Source organism: Centrocercus urophasianus, unplaced genomic scaffold (genome assembly GCF_019232065.1).
Source record: "Centrocercus urophasianus isolate 14NV4802_14NV808 unplaced genomic scaffold, USGS_Curo_1.0 seq_18, whole genome shotgun sequence".
Taxonomy (NCBI): domain Eukaryota; kingdom Metazoa; phylum Chordata; class Aves; order Galliformes; family Phasianidae; genus Centrocercus; species Centrocercus urophasianus.
The window spans coordinates 14833891-14859477 of record NW_024884733.1 but is presented as its reverse complement, the minus strand read 5'-3'; the positions used below and the strand labels follow the sequence as shown (position 1 = coordinate 14859477).

General features: G+C 38.5%; 1 long non-coding RNA gene across 7 annotated transcripts in view; it reads right to left on the bottom strand.

The window, feature by feature from the left end:
* LOC122161013 overlaps positions 1–25587 on the bottom strand; it is a 489323-nt gene that overhangs the window by 307260 nt on the left and 156476 nt on the right. The window contains exon 4 of one of the 7 annotated variants that reach the window (XR_006169028.1): positions 7118–7183. The exons of 5 other annotated variants lie outside the window; for them this stretch is intronic. This is a non-coding gene — a long non-coding RNA (uncharacterized LOC122161013). Of the gene's footprint in view, positions 1–3280; positions 3394–7117; positions 7184–25587 lie in introns of all 7 variants that reach the window. One more of the 7 variants, XR_006169026.1, reaches the window with a different exon arrangement.

The window sequence follows — 25587 nt, the reverse complement described above, 5'->3', positions numbered from 1 at the left end:
ACTGATTTTTTTCTTTTTTAAATCATGTCTTGAGAGTGATGTAATTTTACACCTACTGTACAAAAGATTTTCCTTATTTAATAGCAGAGTATAAATTCTGGAAGCAGATAAAGATCTTATTATTATGGAAGAACAGTAAAATGAGATCTACAGTGCCATTATTTTTGAAATTAGACACTGTACCTTAGTCAAAAGATCCAAATATAGACCATGCTCTGGTCTGTATGTCATTGATGAAAAATGGTCCTCAAGACTACTTAAAGAGACCAGGAAGACACAATTAATATTTTGATTTCTCACAGGAAAAAAAAAAAAGAAGCTACTGCAACAGATAGAAGTTTTGAACTCTACTGACTGTGGAAAATAGTAGACTCAAAAGACTGTGACTAACAGAAAATAGTAGAAACAAAAAATGGAAACTGAGTTACTATATATAGTTCACGTGTAATTCAAACTCACTCTCACACTAAAACTGCGATGGGTTCGCTGTAATCTCAAAAGGAGAAGTCATTACTCAGGGTATCAAGCTACAGTGAGGAATATCTAGTTTTCCATAACGTTCACTACATTAAGAAGATAAACAAAGCCCTGCCTCTAACCTGGTTCTTTGATACAGAATGCTTACACAGAACTTTCACATATTATCCATATACTTTGTGGAGATTGTATTCAATCTAGATTTGGAGATGGTACTTAGGTCTGAAACTAATGCCTCCTATTTATTTCCATAGAAACTACAGCAGATACAAAGAGCAAAAGAACACTGTTTAATGGTGCAAATTCTCAGCCACAAAGCACTATTTTTCAACATACTTATCAGCATCATCAGATATGAATTTTCACTAGTCATGAACAAGAGCCTGTATGCCATGTTTGTAAAAGTCTGCAGTAGTGGAGGTGACCCACTGTCGCTGTCGCCTGTACTGAAATGCACCACTCACTGCCTCATGCTCACAGCCACTGTTGAGTCCCCATAAACATTCAGCAAGCAGCGATAAAATTCAACGGGTGCCATTTTTTCAGCATGTAGCATTTCAGTGACATTGCCTCGTATGCACTTCCATATCAGACACCATACATGTGCTGTACCACCAACACTCAGCTCTGACACTGTGGGCCAACGTAATAAAACAGGAGGCATTACTTTTGGAGCAGCACTTCTGCTAATATCCAACATTTGATTAATTACCCCACACACGTCTTTGACCAGGAAACCATGTATACTTCTTTGGCCAATCTCAATTATTATTCCAGGCTTATTAGGTGTTCCTGTACAGTATGACTGATATGCTCACCCTTATACAGTATATCAAGGGCATATGATAATGATAATGATCAGTGTTTTTTTAACACTGCACAAAGGCCAAGATGTCAAGGCCATTACCTCAGAAGAAAAGAGGACTATTGATTATTAACTAGAGACTGGCTAGAAATGAAGAAATTAATAGGTAGATTACCCATCTACCAATTACCAGTAAACTAGTAAGGTATTTGGGATGCAAATTAACTACATGCAGCAGGGTGGTGGAGGTGGACTTGTTCATCATTCAGCACCATCATTTTGATTGAATATGTTTCAGAAAAGAGAATTCTGTGCTATAGTTGCAGAAAATGAAGGGAAAGAGGTTACTTGTTAGTTTAGTAACGTTATGTCTACACAGGCAGATTTTCCAACCATCACAACTTAGACCTCACAGTCCTCAAATATCAGACCCTTATCCATCATCTCAGTAGAGTTCCTCAGGTAGTTGTCCATAAAGAACTCACAACCCCAAATAGAAAGCACCATGTTGTTGCTACTCAGCCTAGTAAATCTGGCCACTGTTGCAATGTTCTAGGAAATCTCCCTGGTCTTATTTGGAGCAATGTCTGAGTTTAGGTCTCTCTTCTCCTAGGAAATATAACAACTTCAGAGTCTTTCTCAGTATTTCTCACTGAGGCTGTTCTACTTTATTAAAACTGCTTAAACGTTCTTTGGAAAAAGAAAAAAAAAAAAAGTAGGATGTCTAAGGGCTGGCAGCCAGAACAACCCCTAAAAATTCAAGCATTCCTTATTTCACAGAGACTCTCCCACATCTTTCAAACCATTCCCACACAGAAGGCATTCAGGACCTCAAAGAGTAACATCAAAGCAGGATTGCCAGCAGGAAAAACTTCCTCTCTTCAGCAAACACTTGAGATCACTTGGAGAGTGAGGCCCTAACTTTAGAACATACAAGGTCACAAAGGCAACTAAAACAACAGCAAGACATATTCCACATAACAAGAGCAACTCTATCAGCTACATTACCGGACTGGCCAACCCAAGCAAAGGTAGTGATACCCAGAAGCACACTGAAGCTGAAGAAAATTAGAAGGAAAAGATTGGGAAAACTTACAAGTGAAATACAAACAAGCCAGGACTTACACTTTCCTCAGAAATTTTCTGACTTAGTCAATCAACTTGAAATACACAAAAGTGAAGGGAAGAGTGTACAGGAATAAGGGTAGCAACAAACATTTGTCTATCATTTTCCATCTTCTTTTCCAGAGAGCTTAAAAACAACAACAGCAACAAAACACAAATAATGCACTGGGACTATCACTTACGGAAATGGGGGAGAATCTTAACCTACTATTCCTATAAACTCTGTCTAATTGCTCTGATTGTCACCATTAAAATTTAGATTCTTTCCAAATCTCGATCTTTCAAAGATTCTTTTATAGAATGGTTTGGTCTTTGTCCTTTGCTCAGTTCTTGTAGGAATGTAACTGTTGCCCATGAAGGGCAGTCAGCAAGAGCACTTTACTATAACTAGCTTATTTACAGGAGGCTCAGACAGATGAGTTTGCCAGTTTCCACAGGAATCTTTAGTTTCTTGCACCAGAGCCGTGTTGCTGCTGATAACACATGCCAGAAAGGCTATAAACCTTTTATTCCAGCTGGAACATGCAAAACATCTGGGGAATGTTTCCAGCTTTGGCAACAGTTCCGTGCTGTTACAACATTAGCCTCCATCACTGTGGCCACTTTCATTAAGGTACTCTTTCTCACCTGCAAGGAGAAGCAACAAAAGTGGCAGCATCTGATAGAACTTGTGCCACATGTAACCTTGCTGATTTCTTTCCAGACTCTGAGTCATTCACTCTTTGATCAAATCTTTGGACAGATGACCAAGCAATACTGAAGCATGTACACTTAAGATCTTTCATAAGAAAATTTAGTTCAAATCCTACTGAGTTTAAATTCTGCCATGCCAGAGTGAACCAGGTGGTCAGTGACAAGCAAATATTTACTCACCCATTGCTTTCCCTTTTGCTGTCCTTATTAATCACATTTGGATGCTACTATAATAGAAAGCAGGCACACAGAAAGCAAGGAGCAGTATTAGCAGCAGTCCCCAGTCCTCTTTCCTATGGGAAAGGGATAAAATAAACATCTATTACTGATACTGTTTGTATCCCTTTTTTAAACAGTAAAAATTTAAGATGAAAATCCTGGCAACTCCCAAGAATCTCAGTAAGTCTAAACTGGGAGAAGTGGTTAATATAAGAGAGTTTGGGGTACTTATTAAAAACCCTAGGGCCCTTAACTGGATAGACTCAGGCCAAGATATGCAGTCTAAAGGAGCTCTTCTGGCTTTGCTCTGATTAAGATAGTATCTAAGTAAATAAATATGCTTACCACTACAGGCCTTAAGGGATGAATAACTGGTCTTATAGCCCTAGTAAAGGCTCCTAAGACTGTGCAGTGGCCAAACACTATTACAGCAGGCAGATTCAGTGCCCCTTTCCAAGACAGCCCGAAGGATTTCCGAGGGCTTGAACGAAAATGCTGAGGAAGCAGTTGTTTATATTTCCTGTAGTTTTTGAAAAACAGTCATAAAAAGGTCTCCGATCTTTAAGTGCGATGGATAGTATCCCAAACTCACCCAGGGACCATAACTACAGAATCTCAGGAGAGTTTCTGCAGTGGATTTATCCCTTCCAGTTCAAGGATTCTGCTCTCTAATATGGTCAGTTAATTTATTTACCTTAAATTCTGACTGGCATACGAGATACACTTGTTACACCAGATAGAAATAAATACATAAAATTTTAACTCCCTTAATTTTACCAGACAGATTTAATAAATGCACATAACTAATGGGTATATAATGACTTCCCTAAACTCCTACTTGTAGATCATGCATTCTATTTCCCAGTACATCTTTTTTCCCATGAAAAGTTAAATTGGAAAGTCAACAAGAGAGAAATCATACTGGGGACATTTTCACTCCATTCATTTACATTTCCAGTCTTTGCAGAATGTGGATAGTGTATTTTTATGGCATTTTTGGTTGCTATTCAAAAAAAAAAATTTTTTTTTTTTTTTATTGAATAGCAAAATTATTAGATGAGTAGAATCCTGTATGCATAATAAGAGTATAATTTAAAGCTGTCCCTAGGCTAATTTATGAAGCAGTAAATCAATTGGAAAAGTTTTCACTTTTTCTTAAAGGGGCACAAGGTTGCTTTTTCAGTTGGTTTCATCTGTTTTCGTGGTCTGTGCATTGATCATGGCCTGGTACAGTTAGCCGAATGCATATGGGAGAAGAACTATCTGAGGGATAAAACTAATGATACATATACTCTTTTTCTGTTTCTCTTCCCTGAATAAATTTCCTCTGACTAGTACAGAGCCTTACTGAATAAGGCTCACAGGCGCTGACCGCTGTGTAGCAGAATGCAATCAATGCATAGGAATTTTGAAAACAGATACTTTTGGTTGCACAAGGTCAAGGCATGTAAATCTGTCTAACAAAATATGTGAAATATCTTTTCCATTTCCCAGCAAGGATGTGTAAGCACTTTACGTTTCCAGTAAATAGTGAAAAACGTTCGTTCCACATTTGGCAGAATAGCTAACAGTATGTGAAAATAATAGTAATATTTAGCACATACACATGGAACACAAAGCACAATAAAAAAAAGCTGTCAGGTGTCATTCCTATTTATATTGATAGGAAATAGAACCATGCAGTGCATCTTCCCTAGATCATCCAGCAACAGACACAAAACCAAGATCCAAGGCTCCTGCCTAGATCAGCAAACTGCAGAACCGTTTTACTCGCTCTCATTTTGCTTCTGTATTAGTGCATTACCCTTGGTATTTCTAATTTACTCACAGAAACATATTTCATCCACAGATGATTGCCACTAGTGCCCATTGCTGAGCTTCCTCATTCCAAGAGTCCTCTGAGGGGAAAAGTTTTGCAACTTATACATGGCTCTCTCGTATACATGTAGCATTATGAAGAAATTTTGTCCTAGTTTCAAACACAGGAAGTTATACAGATAAAACAATGTAGTAGCAGGACTCGAGTGACTGCTCTTGTTTGTCTCATATGTACACTAATCTAAGAAAAGTAAAAAGCTCTTCTTGAGAAAGAAATAAATTTCACCTCTTTAGGGCCTATTCTGACACCTTTGTCATTGACTGAAAAATCAGGGTAATGTTTATTGCTATGTTACTTTCATGTTTGATTTAAAATGCAATTTGTTACATTAGTATGCACTCTTATCCTGGGATTTTTAATTAGACACATTTTGGAAAATCAAAGTTTAGGCACATTCTTCGTTAAATTGGTAACAATTAAATCCTAAACTGGTAAAATGGGCCTAATTTTATCCAGCCGAATTGCACTATGGATTCATAGAGTTAGTCTTTGATTTTCTGTTCAAGTTTAATGCCTCTCCTTTGCTAAATGGGACCTAAGGATTTGCATATTTCTACTTTTGTCCTTCGAAAGGGCAAATTACATCTCCCGATAATGTAACTGGCATGTTACTGCATCCCCTCACACGACATAGTTTAAAGAGTATAACTAGAAAAACATAGTCCTTATTTGTCTGCCACCACTAGAAACTGAAAGGCAAAATAGTCTTCTTAAATTAGCGTTGACAATAACCAGAATATAACCTCCTATTTCCTGCCCATAGGTAGCCACCTTTCTAATAGAGGTTTTTTTCACACCCGTTCCATATATGGAAAGATATAAAATCCAATTCTTTGAAATATGATTTGGACTTTTAACACTGCAGCATTTTAGGTTCATGAAACTGAGATGGACAACGTTACTCCACTATTATTTTTATGTGAAAGAAAGCTATAGTTATTTCTTAGCTAGTTCACGTCCTCAGGCATGATGCTCTCCTCTTCACAGCCACATCATATCCATACCAAAAACTGTTGAACCAGCTGAGCATAGTTTAGCACTCATTCAGAGCAATGCTATAATTGCTCTGAAAAATCTCTTCTAAGACACTTTGTCCTAAACTCTACATAATCAGAACATACATAGGAAAGTATGTAATCAAACTATCTGAGCATATTTATTTTTTTATGGTAGCTTTTGAAAACCTCACAAAGCATATTCGGAGTGAGTGAACAATTAGAGCTGTTGGAAGACTACTGAAAAGTTACACATGATTTCACCAAAGAAGAAGGCAACTAGGACAGACAGAACTTATCACAGCATATAATAACCTCAGCATGCCATTCAAACCTGTCTGTTTCACAGGCTAGACCATCAGTGGACAGGGGGAAAAAAGTTTCCTTAATTCTACAGACATGCATAGAGTTTATCATACCAGTTAGAAATAATTGGGCTCTGTGAAGGTAAAAGAGAACCCACACACATGCATTACTTGATAGCCCTCTTTGAGGTCATAAGCACTGCAACTACCTAAAGCTGGCCTCATTTAGATGACTGAAACTCACTCCTAAATACACCACACAAAATAATGCAGAAATCCTGTGCTTGCAAGAGGTAAAAAAAAAAAAAAAAAAAAAAAAAAAAGGTCTGCTACTGCTGTTTTATTAAAGTCTCACGGTTCTGAACAAATGTGGAGCCATTTTATAAATGTTAGCAATATCCTCATGAATGCCTATGATAAGTGCCATTAACATAAAATACAAAACTGAATTTGGCATGATGAGATACTTAAAATTTAGACACGCAGTTACTACATTTAATTATATTCTTCACAGATATATTTTTAAACCATTTATTTTTAAAAAACAAGCAATTTCAATGCCTTATATTTGGAGTTTTAATTCCAATCAAGCTAATTTCTAGTCATCACAAACACATACCTGCCAGTAATGAAGGTTGTTTAATTAGGTCCAGATAAAATAGCTCCAATTCTGTTTCTGATCCACCTGTCAAAGCAAATCAGTCTTTTGCATGACTTTAAAAAAAACAAATTAGTCTAGCTGTTGATTTTTTGAATATTCAAGTAGACACGCTGGAGATGAATCCAAACAGAACTGGTGATTGAACAAAAGCCTGGAACATGACCTCAAAGATGAAGTGATCTTGTTCTGCCAGAAGCAGATTTCCAAGCTTGGCATTTCAGGATTATGAAGTCAAGGACAGGGTGAGAAAAGGCAGCTACTGGGAAGAACAGCAATGTCTTCTACAGCTTAGGGCAAGGTAACATTTCAATGCTATGTAAAATTAAACACAAATAACAATGTTAAAGGTCGTACTTAAAGCCCCAAAGTCAGGTGATTTCAGAACAGACATGTCCAACTCTTGCCATTATGTCTTTATAGAAAAAATGCTTGTTTATTTGTGTTACTAGTAGAGAAACAAGCAGATTATCTAGAAGGATTGATATGACTGAATGTTAAAAAAAATTTCATTGGTTTCTCAGATGGACTAATAGTTGAAATACATTTACTGGTAGACAACATAATAATATCAACATAAATTGACCATTGTAAGTGGCATTATTTGATGTATAAAATCCTAATTAAAATGACTCATCACAGCTCTAAGGGATCATCACTAATAATTGCTAACTAGTTTAGAAGCTCTACCAACAACTTCAAAAGGTGCAGGAGTATGTATGTACAAATGCTAGCAGTAGACTGAAAGAGAATACTGATTAAGGAACGCCACACACAGACATACTATTAACATTTAGAACACAAAAAAAAAGTAATTCAAATTTTAATGTGGAAAATACTTACTGAGCTCTGGTAAGCAAATCAGCATATATCTGCTTGTTGCTTCTGTGCTTATTGTGTATTCACTTAAGTGAGAACTCACCAAAAAAAGTCAGGATTTCACATCGTTTTCTCCACTCAAGCCTACCATTTATTCCACTGTGATGATTCTTCTCTCATTTTTCATTCTCTTCAAAGTATTTCTACTGATGCTAGAGCACTAACTCTTCTCTAGTCAATTATACATATTGTATTGAAGAACCTTCTGCCTTCTAGAAGATAAACTCGTTCATTTTGATTGATATACAACGCATGAATAAAGCAGCTTCTCTTTTCTTCTGTTTGGTATTCTAAGAACCATCTTTATTTTATCTTTGGTTTGATCAGAATGCACAGTTTTTGACTCAGCTTTCCAAATTCAGTCACAATTGTCTGATTTTATCAGATGCCTACGTTTAACTTCTTACCTTGTGCACCCAAATTTGGTAAAGGAGTTATGGCAGCAGTGGGTCACAGTTGTTACAGTTGTACCAGTTTACACAATGCTTTTTTTGGAATTGTTTTCTCTGTGAATAAAATCCTGACCCAATAAAGTCAATCAGAATTCTTCCATTTCCCCCTATCAAATCATATGAGAGAAATCTATGTTTATAAGTCTCAAAATACATTCAGGTTTGCTTCGTTACAGTCTTTCCATTTCATTTTTAGAAAATCTGTCTGTTCAGATGATGAGATCTAAACAACCTTAAGCTGTGAAAATGGCAAGTCATTAACTTTTTCTGCCTATGTATGACAAACAGTTTCACAAGTCCTCCTTGAAATGAGGATATGACTTGTTTTTGCCCTCATCTTATTTTGCTCAAGGTACAATGGGAATGAATTAGGATCATGAGTCAGAACATGAGATATTTTTTTTTTGCATCATTAGGTCTCAGCCTCAGGAAGACCTGTGTATGTTTGCTTTGGCTGCCAAATTAGGGAATAGATTCATATTCACTTGCTCCACCTGGAACGCAAGCTGCTCTTTGCAATAGTGGATGTCATGCTATAGGGCATTTGGCTGTTAAAAGAGTTTATGCTTTAACCTCAGCATTTGCACACATATCACACATTACCTATATGCTTTATATTAATTAGATATCGTTTACAAAAGATTCAGATTCTTGTCTTACATGTATGACCACCACCTCCACTTAGTTAAACTGATTTGTATTTAGCTTTTGTTTATGCATTTTTAATTTTTTTTATTTTTTGCCTCTAGATTGGAAGTAGCTGGATATTTATACTTATTTCAAAAATAGATGTGCATTGTTTCAGAATATACCATGTGTTACTGCTGCTTGAATCTGCAGAAATTCGTGATATCTTTTACAGTAAAATTAATATATAACAATGAGTGGGACTAAACATTTTGCCTTGTTAGATACTTCCTTCCCAAGTGACATTCCCAGGTGAATAGAAGTTGCACAATGCAAGCCTACAGAAAGGAACACGAAAGGTTTCCTTGACCTCTGCTTATGATATTACAAATCTACAGTAATAACAACACATGGCAAAACTGTTAAAGGCAACAAATTAGATAAACTGAGAATTTGGCTAGGTCTTAAAAATAGAGCCAGCAGTAGATTATTAAAGCTCACACTTTGCTTCATGACATCTTGAAAGCTTTTCTCCATAAGAAGCAATAAGGCCCTTATAGGATGAACAACTCTACTACCATTTAACCTCTTAAGGCCAGCAGACACACGTAGCTGTCGGTTTATTTGAGCTCCATTCACCACAGAATCTGTCAAGCTTCCAACAGTATTTAGGACTGTGTTAATTTTGCCTCCTAGCTGGTAGCTGCTGCTCATAGCCTCAGCTGCCTCCAAGCAGGTAGTAGACAGCTACAGCCAGCCTGCATTTCTTAGGTACTTTGAATTATTCGTTTCTGTTAAGATGATACAGTTGTTCATCACATCAGCACTAGTTTTCTGCTCCTCTGTGATTTTGTACATTCAAAGTAAGTCCTGTATCATTTCTCACCTAGCCTTAATATTTCTGACACAGTGCCTCACTAATTATACACCTTCTATTACCACAAAAATAACTCAGCTTGTCTATACTTATTTGTGCTGTAAAAGGCAAAAAATAAAAAGCAATATAAGACCGTCTTACTTCACACGCCTGCCTTTCCAGTGTGCTCAAATACATGCCATTAAAACATGCTTTTAATAAGCCAGGTATCGCACCTTTTTCCCAACTACAGAGAGCAGGGAGGGGAGGCACTTTGCTGTGTAAAATGGCACACATATTTTGTAGAACTCATGTTCTAATGCTATTAGCTCAAAAGATTGAATTAAATTGAGAAAGGTTAATGAAAGGTTTCAGTCACGATCGCAGTGACCAATCCGAAGCAAAGGGGCAAGAGAAATGGCAGCTTTAACAATTAAACTCCCTCAACACATTCCTTTTAACACAACTGCCATAACACAGTGAAATGCCACAGTTAATCAGATCACACTCACTGCTAACACTCTGCGCTAAAAAGTTGTTGTGATTGCCCTGTTGGGATGTTCTACAAGATGATCATGCTGTTCATTAATCCTTAATAATGGCAGAGCATATTAGATGTCATACAAATTAAGATTCCTAATTGTTTATAAATATCGGACTTATTTACATATTTTCTCTAATCTGATATTTTACAATGGCATCATAAATGTAAAATCAACTCCTTACTCCCCTGTAAATCTCAGTTCTACTTCTATACATACCTAGCAGACATGTTGTGCCGTACAAGCTTCCAGTGTATGCTCAAAGTACTCCTATCTCACTGAAAGCCAAAAGCTAGTCTGGCTCTACATCACAGTGTGTTAATACATCATCTTGCTTTAAGCATTTATTTCTTTGAGTCTATTAAGTTGTAGGCAAACATTTGAGTAGTTTAACCTCCCCCAAGATTTCATCACGTTTTAGGATTTGATCTGCCTACATATCAAGAAAATTCAATTGCAAAATTTTTATAGATCTAGCATACGTCATAGGAGTAAGTTATCCTACAAACACCCTCTTTTTGCTGCAGTATACTCTGAAGTCCTTGCTGAGGATAAAAGAAAACAAAAAGCTTAAGCTTGCAGAGGAAGAAAGACAATAGACCTGTAACAGCATTAGTTCTGTATGTAGAAAACTCAGTTCAAGTCACTGTTCCCTTCATGCCTTGGTTGTGTGAGTGAGTTTATCTCTACCCAACAAGGTTGAGAGCACTTCAAACTACAACTCCAGGGTATTTCAGGGTTAAGCAAATAAAACATTTTGGCACTTTTATATATTTTAGTAACAGAAACACCCCAAAGGAAACTGCAAGTCAGTTGAAGTATCAATGAATAAAAAGGAAATCATTTTTTTTCTTTCACAATCACAAAATACATTACTCATACTTTTTGTCACAGCCCCACAGACTGGTTCTGGACTCATGTTACCATAGGTACAGCCTGCAACCACAGGCACTGCCATGGATGCTGAATTGTCAGAAGGCTTTCCTGCACCAGGGCAGGAGAACTGGCAGGAATGCAGAGGCAGAGACTGGAAGCCAAACTGTCTTGCTGTGCAACAACCAATGATATTGACTTCCCTGCAATGTCACAACTGCAAATAGTCAAAGGCCTTGATTTCAAATATAATTTAAATAGACAAGCCTGTACTGGAAGAAGCAGTCACACTCTGCCCCTTAATGTCTCACTACTCTATGCCCCAAACTCCTTGGCAGAGCCTTGGGGTAGATCAAGCAGAGAACTTCTTCAAGTTAAACTGAAGCCAGCAAAACAACACATGAAATTTTAAAAAAGATCTTCCTCAATTTGATTCACCATCCATTTAAAAATACATATTTTATCTATATCATTTATACATAATGAAAATGCTCTGAAAAGTAAGACAATATGGCATGATGTGTCAAAGGGGAGAAAACACATTCCCACTAGCAGTAGATGTGTACATCATATTTTGGGTGAAAATGGGCATGCATTCAGGATCTGATGGATTTAGGTAGGCTTAAGATGTTGCTGCTATCATCCTTGTGAAGTTACCTCCCCATGCTCCTGCTATGAATGCCTACACTCCTTATTAACCTAAAAATACTACAGGCTATGGAATATGGCAGCTGAGAGGGGCAGTTTCCCAGCACTGGAGCAGGGGCAGAGTGGGAATTTTGGGGACTGCTACATCTTAAATCATTGCATATCAAATGTACCACATTTATCAGAGCCATACAAGAATAAAAATGGCAATAGGAATAACTTAAATCACTTACTGGAAAGAATGCTTGATAGTTTTGCTAGTCTGTCCTTCATATGGCAGGTTTTTTGTAGCTTTTACAATTTTGCAGATATCAACTTGAGGAAATACATTATAGAGACATCAAAATACTTAAATAAGGGTTAATGAAAGGTTTTAGTCATAATTGTAATGACCATGACCTAATAGAAGGTCAAGGAACTTTGCAATTAAAAAATAATATCAAACTTTCATTTATCCATTGCTAGAACACGAAGAAATGCCACCATTAATTATACTCCACATTGATTACTACAAGTTGTCATGTATCTCTTTGATGATGCAAGATGGTTGTTATGGCAATGAGATGCTGTTAAAAATTCTCTGTAAGACCTAATTAGGACGTTTGTTTAAATTGATAGGGATTTTTTTAACATTCTTTTTTTCACTTTTATCCAGTTTTTTGTTTAGCTGTTTGCTTTTTAAAATGTTAGGAAGACATTTTTAAATTACTCGAGGACTCAGACTGTTTATGTAAGTTATACCAGACATCTTCCTCTGCCTTTGCATGTTTCTGAATAGTGAAAATCTATCCACTTAAAACATTTTCTCTACACAAGCATCAGGGTTATTTTTGTTATACACAGTGATTCAAAATGCTGATCTGACACCACGTAGACATGAAGGAGAAAATTTCCACTAAAAACTGTGGCTTGGGTCTTTCTTTACCATCCTATAACACACAGCAGAATCCTGATCTCCTTGTTCATAAAAACAAGCACCTACAAAATAGTGTACATAATGTCTGTTGAATAAGGATGGCATGTGAGTTGGACGTGGTCAGCCTGTGGCCAATGTTTTCTGTTACATGTTTGTTACACAACAGAATTATGGGATGCTACTCACAGGGATGCGAACAAGCTTGTAGAGGGATTCAGGTTCAACAATTAGAAGAGTAAGGTGCTGCAACTTGGTCAGGGCAGCCCAAGGCATGAGTACAGACTGGGAGAAGAGCTTACAGAGAGCAGCCCTGCAGAGAAGAACTCGGGTGTTCTCAGAACAGGGGGTTGGGAATAGGTGATCTTTAATGTTCCATTCCAATGCAAGCCATTCTACGCTTCTATTCATGAAGTTAAAATTAACTTCTTGTTTTAATTGCTTATCAATTGCATAAACAAAATTCCCATGATCTCTTTGGAATCTGATACCTTTCTATATAAAATTTCATATTTTTAATGAATTTTTACTGTTTAAAATGTATATGTATGTAAATTATTATGCATCTGAGCCTTTCACATCAGAGGTGAAGCATAAATACTAAATCAATGTGTAAAACATCATGTCTGCTTTGATTATACCTAAATATAAATATATATAGCTTTTTTACTCTATTTTTAGATGTATTATAGTGTAAAGTGTATAGATTGACACCCTTCCCAACTGCTTCTTACAGTTTTATAATAACAAAGTGAAACTTATCTTAAAAATATACATAATCATGAAGGACCAGGAAAAAAAACCAGCTGCCTAGTGCATAGATATATAATTGGTATTCCTTAACTGAAGGATGAATATGCCAGCAACTACGGAATATTGTCTTATGTTTCCTCAGAACAGAGCTACCTCCTGCAGGTGGTCAATTTAGTGCAATTTTTTGCTTAAAATGGCTGAGGCGGTATAAAACTTCCCTTTAGTTTAGATGGCATTTTTGCTCACGCTTTCCATAATTTATTATTGATTAGTCTTAGATTTATTGCCTATATTTTAGCTAACAATTTAGTATTCAAGAGATTTTAAAAATAAAACAGCTACAAAATGCTGCAATTCGGCAATTGTGCCAAAGACCATTTTTCTTGCCCATGGACGTGATTGACATATGAATGTGACTCAGGAAGAAAACACTATTAATATGAAAAAAGTTATGACTTTTGAATGATGTTAGCTTGCCTTGTAATTCCCTGGGCTATATGTGCATTTCATATCTGGTAAGTACATATAGTGAGATTGTCTTTACACATTTTAACTTCTTAAATAATTTTGTCAAATGCAGAAGAGGGGAAAATAAAGACATATTATTAATAAACAAGCAATTAAACAGGTTAGGGCAACAATGCAGCGCTGGTCATTCAGGAACCCTGTGCTAATTTTAATTAGCTGCTTTCCCTTGCTTTCAAATGTAATTAAAGCAGCTTAGTTGTGCTCAGTGATGCAAACCACCTTATTTAATCACTAACATTATTTCCCTGAACTATTAATGATTTTCAAAATGCTTGTTTATGCAGAATTAGAACAGTAATTATCTTACCAGTTAATTTTGTACCTTCACATTTCACACCTCGCTCAAACGTCATTCATTTACCACAGCCTTTCTGTCAAAACAAAGAAATGCTTGTTCTAAATGTGCTTCTGACTGCCAAATTGAAAGCCAAGTTTTGTAACACTAATAAAGTAGCTCCCAAGTGAAACAGGTGTAGTAATTTAGACCCTTCCTGTCTTGAGCTTGCACGTACATGCTATGTCTTTTCTTTATTAGCTTTAAAATGAGAGCTTGGTGTGCAAAATAAGCTATTTAATTCAGACTTGTGGAGCAGAATATAATCTTTAATTTAAACTAGAGCTGTAAAAAAAGGCCTTTAATTTTAACTGGCATGTGCGTGTGAATTTGAATTAATAATCCAGAAAATTGAAACTGTTTTGCTGCTGTTGCTGGATAGTGACTGTTCTTCACATGCCCTTAGTCTCACTCACTGTTTCTCTCTCTCCCACGCTTTGCCTGGTGCTATTTTATGATGTTGCCGCCTTAACATATTCTAAAAAAGGAATTCTCAGTTGATCGAACACTTGCAAAAATGTATTGTGTTGAAATAAATTCTATCTGTGTTAATGCAGTGCACATAAAGAATGTAATTAGTGTATTCATTATATCTACTTAAGACAGAATTTAAATGCACTATGAATTTACACTTCACAAATCATCAGATTTAAATATTTCTCCCGTTAATTCTTTTACTGTAAGCTAACAACTAACTGAGTATTTATAATCAAAAATACAATAGCCTTACAAACAGCACGTGCTTCTCTCCTAAACTCGTAAGAAAGTCTTCCCTATTACTGAGGAATTTAGGCAACTGCCCAGTGTCATACAAATGAAAATCTATGGCAGAACTAGAAATAAAGAAAAGACAGCTCCATCTTTCAGCTGTTCTGAAGTCTCTGTGGTGTCCCATGTTTATCCCAAGTAGTGCAGCGAATGCTAGAGATGAGAGTGTTGCTTCTTTTCCAGAAGATGGCCCTGAGCCAGATGAGCAGCCTATGGGAAGTCAGTCTGCCTCTTTCATCTCTGGGGCCACAAATCAGACAAATAGACATCTACCGATTTAATTCAATTCAATTAAGTTCAAAATTTCATCCAAAAGATAGGAAAACAGACCTCTCCTGCAAATCAAGCCTATCAATTACACACTGCATATGTGGATAGCACAAACACACGAACATTTGGGAACATCTCTCCTAAAAGAAAGGGACAAAAAGAATGGATTTGATGTAATGTTTCTAACACTGACGTAATGTAACAAATGTTTTCACAGGTAAGCTAATTGCAAACAGAGTATTAGATCTTAGCTTCTAAAGGCTCATTAATGGGATTAAATTTAAACATGAAATTGGTGCATATGATCTCCCACGGACTACTTTAAAGCATAAAGATATGCATTTGCATAAAGGGAAGGCAAGGCTGACACTTTACACAGCATTAGTGTATGGTGTTCATTAGAGGCACTGAATCACTGCAGCAAAGATTTTAAATACCCAACTGCATTTTACAAATATTCTTTTTAAATACATTATAAGTTATACAGAAGAAAGCACAGACCAATGTGAAAAGTATACTGTTTTAGTTAAAAAGTTGTATTTCATTTAAAAGTTTCACATTCAATCTGATGAAGTAGTTATACTTTAATAGATTTAAATGTATTAAATTTAAATGCGTTTCCAAAGGTTCTATAAATTTGGGAGAGCTAAAATTATTTCAGTATTTTCAGAATGCCCAAGATCCATCGTCTCCTGGCAACTAGCAATCACATGGCTGTAGAGGTTTTGGCCTACTGTTACAATGCCGTTATGTGTTTGGTTGATGATTTATTCAAACCCAGTTTCAAACCTGCTGTTAGCTCCCTCATTGCTTTAATGCAGCTACTCTACCATTCATAACTGTCAAGAACCAATTCATTGGGACTTGGGCTTATTAAGCCCCCAAACTGTGTAGTGAACATACTCAGTTTTGTGCCTGGAAATGTGAATAAATACTATACTTTCCTTCCTTTTAAATTGATCTCTGGTATTTTTAACACCATGCAATATTTCTATCTTGTTATCAAGACACTCAGCCATGAACTCGAGAGAATGCACCGCCTGCAGCTCTGCGCAATCCTGGCTGCCTCTTTCCTAGCAGAGGGAGAGGGTGCCTTGACACCCTGCCCTTACAGTGACTTACTGAATGGACAGAGGATAAGGTTTGTGATTTTACAGTGAAGCAAGAAGGACAAGCTCATCTTCTGCACACAGCACTGTTCCTGGAGAAACAGCAATGGCCTTCTTTTCCTAAACAGTGACTTACTGCTTTCTAGGAAAGCAAAGAGGTTGCTCTGGCAATTAAAGAAGCAATCACAGTGGATATTTACCCTATTGAGGACAATATATCAATTCTCTTGGTCAAACATACCAACTGTATAAATAATATAAGGAGAAAATGGGTTTTGAAAATAAAATATTACTTAACAAGTGCATTTATATTTTAATCTAGCTCTGTTAATTCAATAGTTTCAAAAAGGCATATTTGAATTGGAGGCTCTAATAGTTCTTCATGTTGAATAATATGGTAATGGGATTTTTCTCCATTCTGTACACATGAGGAACATTCTAAAATGTGTTGCCACAATTACAAAGCAGCCATGTGCATGCTATTTAATGTGAGCATGGCAATAAAGCTGGTTTTAGCCATTTCGTTTAAAACAATCATAAATAGCCATTTTAACATAATGATTCCAGTATAAAATGCTTTGCTTTAATTTCAAGGATTCTAGTGGGGAAAACATAATATTCTGAGGACTAATTTAATTTAAATTAGGACTACTGTGAAAGTCAGGTTCTGACTTAATGGCAATTAAATAAAGTTTGAGGTTGTGTCTTCTGTTTTGTTCTGACACAAATATGTCTCAAAAAGGAAATTAATATAAATATACATAAATTTAAATATGCCATCAGGAATAATTGGAGAGTCGGTAGGTGTTTTTCTTGAGTTTTTGCTGATGTTTTGCCAGTCTCATAAAGAATTTCTAAAGAAGAACAGAATGGCACTTTACCTTCTGGACAGCTAGATGTTTATCTTTGCTGTCATGCAAAATGTTGCAATTCCATTCAAAGAGAGAAGATTAGAGTAACATAGAAAATATGATAAAACAGTTCACAATGGTAGCTACTCATTTCACACATCAAGGAGTCTAGACTCATCTGGTACACAGAGACTAACAGGGATCCCCTTAACCCTAATGAAGGTCACTTGTGAAGAGCAAACACTTTCCTACCAGCTCTACAAATTTTCATGAAGGCGTTACCACAAATAACTCCTTAAAGTTACTCAAAATTAACACAACACCAATTGATTGCTCTACACCTTCAGCCTGATGCTGTAAATACAGGCCCCACTTCCTATATTCAGGAGTGGCTGCAACAGGACTAGTTTGCATTATAACCAGGAGCCCTCATGGAAAAAGCCCTACAAGAAGTATCAGGATAGTTACGTGATAGAAGAATGAGAGCATACGCAGGGTTTACAGCATGACAGAAATCCTGGAAAATTAATCATCATTACTTTTATACACAGAAGATGCAGTTTTCTCAGCAGATAATTCTTTTGTGGCAATTTAAGGTTCTTAAATTTAGCAAGCCTTGAATTGCCAAATATACAGTGTTCAGGCTTTGTCTTAAACTAAATGGTGTTCACTGTTGCTCAATGAAAATCTTTTGCAAACTTGGAAAGAGGTGAGAGCACTTTGTTCTCAAGTCTTTATAGCAACCTATAAAAATGTCTGTCTGTGGAATTGTGAAGTTATGTGCAGCACTCCTGTGGTCTCTGTCAGTGTATTAACTAAATGCTGTTAATTTTTCATTTGAATGAAGCAATTAGGAATTGGTTAAGTTTTCCTAAATAATTGCTGGTTTTTCTTGGATGGCTTCAAATGGAAGTTCAGGTAAAATCAATATTGATTAGATTTTACTACAGCGATCACATCTAAAGTTTCAGAAATTAACAGCTGGGAGTTTGGATCCAGCGTCTCAGCCTTATTGGATAAGCCCACAGAAGCACCTCAGCCAAACTTCTATACCAAACTGTCCTATCAGATACTTATGTCTGTTCTTTTAATGACATGTATATTTGGCCTGACATACCGGAAAGAAATGAAACGAATGAAATGATGGGTAGGTTGTAGCAACTTATATTTAATTACTGAAACCATTTCTTACTCAGGTACAACCTAGAAGAAGTTCAACCACCAAAAACTATCAGCAGTTCAACCAACAAACAAAAATTGTAGCAGAGAGAGAGAGAGAACAGAAGAAAAGAAGCTCAGTAGGTCAATCAGTACAGCTCCGTACTTATAAGCCTGGTCTATTATTAACAAGTAATAATCTGTAAATATCTGTATAACTGTTTCATATAAATTATGACAATTACATAGCCTCCTTAAACAGCTGCTCCCATTCCCCAATTAGCATTATTGTCTGATAGATTGCTTCTTTCCCTTACACATAATACACATCTCATTTGCTACACATTGAAGAAGTACTTCTTCCTCTACCCTTGGTGAAAAGACCCTCCTTTTGTAAGGTATCCTGTACAAGATGCCCCCCTCCCTTGCAGTTTTCAGAGAATATAGCCCTGACCTCTCACTGCCTATCCTGTTCTTGCAGAAGCAATCTTATCTTTCAGCTACTTAGAAGAGGGTGAGGTTTTATTTATAAGCTCAAAGCCCACAGAAATAGTAACTGCTTGTATGTGCAGTGCTTCCTCATCTTTCCCCATGAAAGAACAGATAGATGCATATACATCTAGTTTATTGGTTATAGTATTTGGGTACCCTAAAGAGATGTCTGGAAACAAGGCTTCGCATCCCTAAGGTATCTCCCAAATGCTCTATATACATACATACATACATACAAATATATATATATGTATTTCTTGAAAAATAACATTCTGACATGAATTTAGGTATGGGAGTATATCAGGTGTGTAAAACACAGTTATTAGACTCGAAGAGTTTAGCACACCTTTGTTTTAATAAAAGGAGAACTGCATTAAGGAGGCCGGTAACAAGTGGTGTCCCCCAAGGGTCTGTCTTGGGACCGGTGCTCTTTAACATCTTTATTAATGACATCGATGAGGGAATTGAGTGCACCCTCAGCAAGTTTGCTGACGACACCAAGCTGAGTGGTGCGGTTGATACGGTGGAAGGAAGGGATGCCATTCAGAGGGACCTCGACAGGCTGGAGGGCTGGGCTCGGGTGAACCTAATGAGGTTCAACACGGCAAAGTGCAAGGTTTTGCATTTGGGCCGGAAGAACCCCAGGCACCCGTACAGGCTGGGAGGAGTGGTCCTTGAGAGCAGCTCGGCAGAGAAGGACCTGGGGGTCCTGATGGATGAGAGACTGAACATGAGCCAGCAGTGCGCTCTGGCAGCTCGAAAGGCAAATGGGATCCTGGGCTCCATCAGGAGAGGGGTGGTCAGCAGGGACAGGGAGGTGATCGTCCCTCTCTACTCGGCTCTTGTGAGGCCCCATCTGGAGTACTGTGTCCAGGTGTGGAGCCCTCAGTACAAGAAAGACATTGAGATTTTGGAAAGGGTCCAGAGGAGGGCGACTAAGATGATCAGGGGGCTGGAGCACCTCCCCTATGAGGACAGGCTGAGGGAGTTGGGCTTGTTCAGCCTGGAGAAGAGAAGGCTGCGGGGTGACCTCATTGCAGCCTATCAATACCTGAAGGGAACCTACACCCACGAGGGGAGTAAACTCTTCAAAAGGGCTGACAACAGCAGGACTAGGGGAAATGGATCCAAGTTGAAGGAGGGAAGATTTAGGTTGGATGTTAGGGGGAAGTTCTATACAAGGAGAGTGGTTAGGCCCTGGAACGGGCTGCCCAGGGAGGTTGTGGATGCCCCGTCCTTGGATGTGTTTAAGGCCAGGTTGGACGGGGTCCTGGGCAACCTGATCTGAATGTGTGTGTTTGGCGGCCCTGCTAGGCAGGGGGGTTGGAACTACATGATCCTTGAGGTCCCTTCCAACCCGGGTGATTCTGTGATTCTGTGATTCTGTGATTAAGTCCCACCTCCATTAGCAGAGAGGGAAAATCCATATCTGTGTGCAAATTCAAAGGCAGAAGTAACACAAAATTTTCCAACTTATGTTGGAAAATCCCAAAGAGAGTAACTCACTGGGAAAGCAGAGGTATTTATCTACTGCCTGTGAGTGTCAAAGATTCTTATTTATTAGTGTGATGAACAACAAACCTAGAATTACTGTGCACGGATAAAACATAGATCAGATGGGCGGTCTGTTTATGTACAAAGTGCTGCTCAGTGAGTCTGTTCATGGCCTAGATCTCATTTTAAAAGAATGCGTATATGCTCCAGAGCACTTTTGCACATCATTCTCTCACTGCCTTCTGCAGTGAGCCTCCATGCTTGGAATCTCTGGCAGCTTAGATGAAACCCATAATACTTTTGTAACTACTGCATTTTGACAGCATCAGACTTGACTGATGTAAAAGGAAGCAGGAAACCTAGTAAATTCTATTACAAGTTGAAGTTTCAGTCCTATACCCAAAGGTGCATGAGGTAAAGTATTCAGCGTTTTCAATCATCATCTTCTTTACTATGGCCAGTTCCAAGTAACATCATCTAAAACAAAAGCATTAGGTTTTATATTTTTTGCAAAGTTGTGGCCTTCCTTCTGATTCACTTGGCAGTTTGGGAGCGTAGGGAAGGGGTAGATTAAATTGGAAAATATGAATAACAAATAAAAAAATAAAATTGATTGAATAAACAATTTCCTCTAGACTGTTTCTTAATAAGTGATCAATTTTTTAATCAATATTCATTACTTCTCAGAACATACCAAACTGTTTATCGAATAAATGAATGGTTGAAACTACAATGACATGAAATCAAATAGGTGAACCAATTCCTTTAATAGCATGGGTTGAACAGGCCACCTCATCTTACTTGGTTGAAACTGCAATCCAAAAATTCAAGACCATCGAATAAGTGATCCAAATAAAAGATTCAATTTGTTTTAGGGAGCATGTGTTCTTATGTTTGACATGCACAGACATATCACCATTAGCTGATTTATGCAACGTTTCAAAATTCCACTTGAAAGTTTATTTCTTTTTGAAAAAACTTTTGCGTTTTCTTTCCCACAAATCTTTAGTAGTCAGCATATGGCACAGATCTGAAAAATGAGATCTGTAAAACCATTCACAGTGAAGTCTTCAGGCATGGCAAATGGATTTCCTTAAGTTTTATTCACCAGTATCAGATTCAGTGGTATGTATAAGCTATATACTGAACCTAATATATACTTCTGACAATTTTATATTATTTGTCATGATGTAAAAAGTCCTCTTAAGGTACATTTGTTCTGAATTTCTTTTCTTTTGTTAAAGAAAGAGCACTGGAATACAAATTCTCCAGGAAATGTTTGGCCACTTGCTTAAGATGTCAGAAAACATATTAATTTCTACATGGATCATGTAGAAAGATCATGTCATTTACATGGTCTTCGATTCATATAATTTCTTCCAGTACATTAGCATACTTAATCTTTACTTGTATTCATAACACATGATTCTACTTCTTAAGAAAAAAAAAAAAAAAACACTCAGCTGTTAATTACTATTTAGGAGCTCTCTTTTTAAAATCTATGTTAACTTGTCCCAATTAAGTTGATATAAGAACAAATAGTGATATAATTCTAAAGTTCTGCAGAGATAAAAGTACAAAACAAATGACACAGTGTAAAGAATCAGAGGGACAGTGAGTCCACCCGAGAGTGCTGAGGGAACTGGCGGAGGTGATAGCCGAGCCGCTTTCCATCATCTGTCAACGCTCCTTGTTGACTGGTGAGGTCCCAGATGACTGGAGGCTTGCCAATGTGACTCCCATTTATAAGAAAGGTCGTAAGGAGGATCCGGGGAACTACAGGCCTGTTAGCCTGACCTCGGTGCCAGGGAAGGTTATGGAGCAGATCGTCTTGAGGGAGATCATGCGGCATGTGCAGGGTGACTGGGGGATCAGGCCTAGCCAGCATGGGTTCATGAAGGGCAGGTCCTGCTTGACCAACCTGATCTCCTTCTATGATCTAGTGACCCATCTGGTGGATGAGGGAAAGGCTGTTGATGTGGTCTACCTAGACTTCAGCAAAGCCTTTGACACTGTCTCCCACAGCATTCTCCTGCAGAAGCTGGCAGCCAGAGGCTTGGATGGATACACTCTTGGCTGGGTAAGGAGCTGGTTGGAGGGCCGGGCACAGAGAGTGGTGGTAAATGGAGTCAAATCCAGCTGGCAACCGGTTGTGAGTGGTGTTCCCCAGGGGTCGGTGCTGGGGCCTGTCCTCTTCAATATCTTTATTGATGACCTCAATGAGGGCATCGAGTGCACCCTCAGTAAATTTGCAGATGACACCAATTTGGCTGGAAGTGTGGATCTGCCTGGGGGTAGCGAGGCCCTACAGAGGGATCTGGACAGGCTGGAGAGCTGGGCTGAAGCCAATGGGATGAGTTTCAACAAGGCCAAATGCCGGGTCCTGCACTTCGGCCACAACAACCCCAGGCGACGCTACAGGCTTGGGGCGGTGTGGCTGGAGGACTGCGTAGAGGAAATGGACCTGGGGGTATTGATTGATGCTCGGCTGAATATGAGCCGACAGTGTGCCCAGGTGGCCAAGAAGGCCAATGGCATCCTGGCTTGCATCAGAAACGGTGTTGCAAGCAGGAGCAGAGAGGTGATTGTTCCCCTATATTCAGCACTAGTGAGGCCGCACCTCGAGTACTGTGTCCAGTTTTGGGCCCCTCACTGCAAGAAAGATATTGAGGCCCTGGAACGTGTTCAAAGGAGGGCAACAAAGCTGGTGAGGGGTCTGGAACACAGGCCATATGAGGAGAGGCTGAAGGAGCTGGGAATGTTCAGCCTGGAGAAGAGGAGGCTCAGGGGAGACCTCATTGCTCTCTATAACTTCCTGAAGGGAGGTTGTAGTGAGCTGGGGGTCGGCCTCTTCTCTCGTGTCATTAGTGATAGGACCACGGGGAATGGCTTCAAGCTACAGCAGGGGAGACTCAGGCTGGACATGAGGAAGTATTACTTTTCAGAAAGGGTGGTCAGGCACTGGAACGGACTGCCCAGGGAGGTGGTGGAGTCACCGACCCTAGGGGTGTTCAAGGAAAGACTGGATGTTGTGTTGAGGGACATGGTTTAGTAGGAGCTATTGGAAATAGGTGAACGGTTGGACTGGGTGATCTTTTAGGTCTTTTCCAACCTTGGTGATTCTATGATTCTATGATTCTATGATTCCAGTTTGTACACATTTTGTAAATTAAGTTCACGTGCTCACTGTTGTCATAATTAATTGTAGAGGAAACAAATATCTATTCTGCTAGTAGGCAACAACAAAAACTTTCATAGAATCACCAAGGTTAGAAAAGACCTCCAAGATCATCCAGTCCAACCACTCACCTATCACCATTATTTCCCACTAAACCCAGTACAACATCTAAACATTTCCTGAACACCTCCAGTGTCTGTGAGTCAACCATCTCCCTGGGCAAACCCATTCCAGTATCTAAGGACTCTTTCAGAGAAGAAGTATTTTCTAACATCCAACCTGAATTTCCACAGGTGGAACTTGAGGCCATTCTCTCTAATCCTATCACAAGTTATGTGGGAGAAGAGGCTGAGTCCCACCTAACCATAACCTCATTTCAGGTATCTGTAGAAAGCAATAAGGTCTTCCCTGAGCCTCCTCTTCCCCAGGCTAAACAATCCCAGTTCCCACAGCTGTTTCCCACAGGAACCCCTCATCAGTTTCAGTGCCTTTCTCTGAACACGTTTCAGGACCTCAATGTCTTTCCTGCAGTGAGGGGCCCAAAACTGAATGCAGTACTGGAGATGCGGCCTCACCAGTGCTGAGTACAGAGGGATGAACATTCCTCTGCTCCTGCTGGATACACTATTTCATATACAAGCCAGAACACCACTGGCCTTCTTGGCCACCTGGACACACTTCTGCAGATCACAGAGGATTTCTGCAGATGGTAAAAGCCTACAGCGAAACAAAGAAAATGGTTAGAGACTGAATCTTAAATCTAATTTTACTTTCAGTGCCAGTGTACCTTACAGGCATGCTTTCTGGTAACAAAGCTGTAAGTTCTATAAGCAGTCTCCAAATACTTCAGCAGAGTAACAAATAATTAAAGAGAAGAATGTCAAGAAAAGAAAGAAAAAAATTTAGTAATGGGTCAGACAGACCTCGTTTTTCAAGTTATCTCTATGCAGTAATGCAGCGTTTCAGCAAAAGCAACCCACAAGGGTTTGCATTCAGAGAACTGCTTCCACGTTGACCTTAAGGTTAAAAAATGTTAACTACTGAAATGAAGTTGTTTCCAGTCAAAATATATAAATACTCCACAGGAATTCTAGTCTAATCACCATCATGCACAACACATATATTCAAGGAGAATTTCAGAACTATCTGACCACATAAGAACCATAATCACTGACAAAACAACATTTGTCCTTATTTCCAAGAAAGAAAATCACGGCAGAAGCGTTCTGGACTCACTCAGAGCTTTCAGCTTCCTTAGTCTGACAGTTTGCACTATCCACTTTAGCAGACATCTGCACGGGTTTGTTAAGACCTTTGGAAATTTTTAGCAAGTACTTTATTTTTCAAGTGAAGTTTGCCTAAAATGGCTGTGCTTGTCCTCTTGGAGAGGCAACAGGAGACTGAAGCCTGCAGAAGTTTCTGTCCCAGGGACTGGCCAGAAGATGGTGGCAGAGAGCAGCTCTGCTCCTTCTTCGATTTACCATGGTCATTACAATCCCCACGCTCCAAGGTCTTCTGGGCATTTTGTTGTGCTGCTACACAGCAGCCTCCTGACTTGTCCCACCAGCATATTCCTTATGTTTTCAGACAAGAAACCAAGTTCCAACCATTGCTCTAGCTACAGCTCACTCAGTGCTCTTCCAGTAGTGCACTGCAGGCATACTCACGCACTCTGAGAGCTACCACTCTCTCACCTCTGTTAAGGA